The sequence below is a fragment of the Epinephelus lanceolatus genome, chromosome 8 (genome assembly GCF_041903045.1).
Source record: "Epinephelus lanceolatus isolate andai-2023 chromosome 8, ASM4190304v1, whole genome shotgun sequence".
NCBI lineage: Eukaryota > Metazoa > Chordata > Actinopteri > Perciformes > Serranidae > Epinephelus > Epinephelus lanceolatus.
Window position 1 is genome coordinate 43,119,819 of NC_135741.1, and position 3,835 is coordinate 43,123,653.

Genomic DNA, 3,835 nt, shown 5'->3' on the forward strand with positions numbered 1-3,835 from the left:
ATTGCCAGAGTGACTTGCTGAGCAAATTCAAATTGTGCTCTCGCGAGAACTCTGGATTTCCAGGGTAATGTAAACCCTCATTCGGATGAATATTTTCCATGTAAACTACCTGGAAAAACTTTAATTCCGAATGATTTATTCAGATTTATTTCAGTCTGAATGAGAAGCTATCATGTAACCGCACCCATTGTGGCTCGTGTCAGTTATATCACTGCTCACACTTTCTGGCAATGATAGAGACAACATTTTTTTCACGCTCGCCCTGCCTCACCAATGGCAGGTAATGCTGTAAAATACCTACATATTTTTTAGCTTTCTCATATGTCTGTTTCATTCAGCACATCAATCATGGCTCTATCCAGTTCATTTTGCACATTTTGCCATATGGATCCACTGTTTTGCTCTTGCTGCTGACGTCTTTATGATTCCAGTTGCTGTTAAGGAACCAGGAACATTTTTTGAGTGTACTCCATTTCACCCTCTGTTTAAAAGACTAGTTATAAAAGGAATAGCTACTCTAATAGGGGTAGTGTTGTTTCTTAAATAGCGATGATGTGAAGGTGATGAAGAAGTCTCCGAATGACACCGTCTTGCTTGCATAAGAAAAGGTTTATTACAAGAAGTACAGCATCTATCAAACATCTAGGATGCTTGGAGAGGTTCGAAGCCAATGTGAACTGCTCTGAAAAACAGCCCCAAATAACTCCCATTATATAGACTCACTGTTTCTGTGAAATGTGAGACAAAGTCAAACAGATAATAGAGGGTCTCCCTAGATGGACTTCACCAAACTTTAACCCTGGGCCATAAATATCTGTTTGACCCTGACCATATATGTTTTTTGACCCTAGGCCCCTTACTGGTCATCTGTTCCAAACCTTCAGAGCAAATGATAATACACTACAGTAGCAAAAACCCATTGCTGGTCTGATTTATGGATTCTTTCTTTTTTAAAAGTTTTAGTTTTTTATTAGTCATGATGATTGCTTTCTTCTTCTGAAGCTGTTGGTACTGTTCGTTGGTCAATGGTATGTTACCTCTCAACACATGAAGAGCTATTTCACATAGTGCGTTAATAAAGTCTGCACTTGCATTACCCACAATAACCCTTTGCACACATGGTGTTGATTTATATAACATCTCCAACAGGGCCAAGTTCCTCTGCATGCATGAAGACATTGTCACCCCCTCTGCTTTTTTTAGGGATGTATACAACCGGATGATCTGACAGCAAAGCTGCTCTGAGTCTCAAATGATCAGGAGTCTTGGATTTATGATCTGTAAGGAGGTATCGGTCTTCCCACAATTTGAAGGGCCACTCACCAGCAAACTAAAAGGATGCTGAAGTCTGTCAAATCCCTAGTCCGATCTAGTATTCATAGGGGGAGTGTTGTATAATCAGTCAGTACTCTGCCTTGTTATACACAACCTGTATTTTCTTTGTAACTGTGTGGTTTTTGAGATTCTTTTCTCTTCTGATGGTTTCTGATACAGCCACACTGTGGTTATTTGTATTCTGATTGACCACAGATGAGTGAACCAAATCTGCCACTGACTCGTGGAAGACCACAGCAGAGTTTTTAGAATTTAATGTCACTCCTTTGCATTTGACCTGCAGTGTGATAGGCACTGCCCTCACATGTTACCAGTGATGGGAATAACGCCGTTATAAACAAACGGCGTTACTAACGGCGCTACTTTTTTCAGTAAGGAGTAATCAAAAAAGTTACTGTCTCCGCCGTTATAACGCCGTTACCGTTACTCACAATAAAATGCGCCGTTACTCGGCTTTACTTGTGTTCACTGAAGCGGCTTTCACCCAAGCAAGCTCCTTCTCAGCGGAGTCTTTTTTCCTTTGGTGAGGGCAGGTGAGGGGGAAGGGAGGGAGAGACAACCACGTAAGTGATGATGATTGGCTTAGGGAGAGGAATGTTTCATCATAAACCAGTCAGAGGCAGAGTAGGGCAGGTATTCACAAGCACACAAGCAGGGTTGCTGTGTGGGCTTGTTTTATGGTAAAGTCGTTTACAAATAGAAATAGAGTACAAATAGAGTTGCTTATTTGGGCTTGCCTTTCTCTATATATATCTGTCCAATAAGTTATTTAAACGCATGATAGTATGTCGGACTGCAGGATGTTTCCACAGCTCCGCTCCCTCCGCCCCTCTCCTTCTCCGCACACACACAGGTGACGGTCAGTCAGTGAGACTTTTCACATTTAAATTGCACGATTAATGGAGGAGTGTATATTTTCAACAGGCTATTTATTTATTTATTCATTACATTTTTCATTGGTTTATTGAGAGCAAATCATATGGTTAAACTGTTTACTTTTGTGATAAAGAAAATACTTGAAGTAGGCTACAGCATGTCTACCGTTTGTGAAGCTGAGCGACAGTTTGATATTTTTAATTTACACTACAAAGATTATTATTATTATTATTATTAATATTATTATTATTATTATTTGTAAATTGCTTGAGAAGTATTGCTTTATTTTCGACATTTTTTGGCCAGTTTTGGCCTGTGTAATAAATGTCACAAGTTCTAAGCCATCTATTGTGTTCTAGTGTTCCACTTACTGAATTTGTCTGTTACGTTGTCCCACACAACAATGCAGTGTAGTGTAGATAAGTGTACGATGTTTAATAATAATGAGTTATTCTATTAAGTGTCAATTACATTCATTTAACATATTCAGTGTTGAGTTTCATCAGATCTTGCCGGATCCGCAGCACCACACATGCCGGTATTACTATGCGTATTCTATGGCCAAGATGACCCCAGCACCAGCTCACAAAGGACCTGTATGCAAGGTGCCTGTATTCACTGGAGAGAGAGTGCACAAAAATGCAATTAGATTTATTTATCTTGTTTGATTTAGAAATAGTAGATTTGCAGTGTTGTTGTGCTTTTTTGTATTCTTAATAAAGACACTTTTGTATTGAAGCTTTGTTGTTTCCTTCACATTTTACATATGAAAGTAACAATGTAGAAACATTTAAATGGTACAGTATGTGGGATTATAGTGTATTCTCTAGCTACACCTCAGTTTTTTTCATATGCATTTGTCCAAACTGAATGTGGTGAACTTGCTATTTCTAATACTTTTACACAATAACTAGAACACAAATGTATTTTAATTTTTATTATCACATTGACATGCAGTTATCTCATTGGCAATTCATTTTTTTAAAAATTCTAAATGTTTGGATGCAGAACAGAAACATACTTCTCATTGCCTTGAACTGGTAAATGGGCATAATCCTGCATATAAATGTTTCTTGCATTCTGTAATGAGAAGACATTTAAGCAGACAGGTTCCAAGCCAGGATGTTCTGTCATGCACATGGGGGGATTTTGGAGCTGGTTCATCCTTCTGAGTACCTGTGCAATGAAAAGAGGCAAATGTGTGTTTTTTTCATAAGCACACTGGACGAGGAATACTCATTGTGTATGATACCTACTTTTGGGGTCTCCCTGCAACAAACGTTTTCTCTTTCAGTGGGCATTGTGGCACAATTCCCACATGTGCACCTTTTCAGGGGAAAGAAAGGAGAATTAGAACTACTTTAGGAAAAAGAAGGTAGGTAATGCTGGTGCAGGTGTATAAAAGATGACTGGAAGATGCTGTGTTTGAGTATTAAGCGATATAGTGACACCATATTTACATTAGGTATTGACTTTTTGCCTATTATCTTATTAGCAATAACATGGCGACTACACCAGGCATTTGGCCAAAATAGTACATGGTATGGGACATACCAACTTATATTCAAGCTATACTTGTTAGGTACAGGTTTTGTTTGGACCCCAAAGCAGATACTGATGCAGG

The 3,835-nt window shown here is 38.7% G+C and overlaps 1 long non-coding RNA gene across 1 annotated transcript; it reads right to left on the reverse strand.

Moving 5' to 3' along the window:
• Nucleotides 1-3,133: 3,133 nt before the first annotated feature.
• LOC117257685 (uncharacterized) lies at nt 3,134-3,585 on the reverse strand. Its single transcript, XR_004501720.2, has 2 exons — nt 3,468-3,585; nt 3,134-3,387 (listed from the first exon to the last, which is right to left on the reverse strand). It is a non-coding gene; the product is annotated as an uncharacterized LOC117257685 (long non-coding RNA).
• Nucleotides 3,586-3,835: the final 250 nt, after the last annotated feature.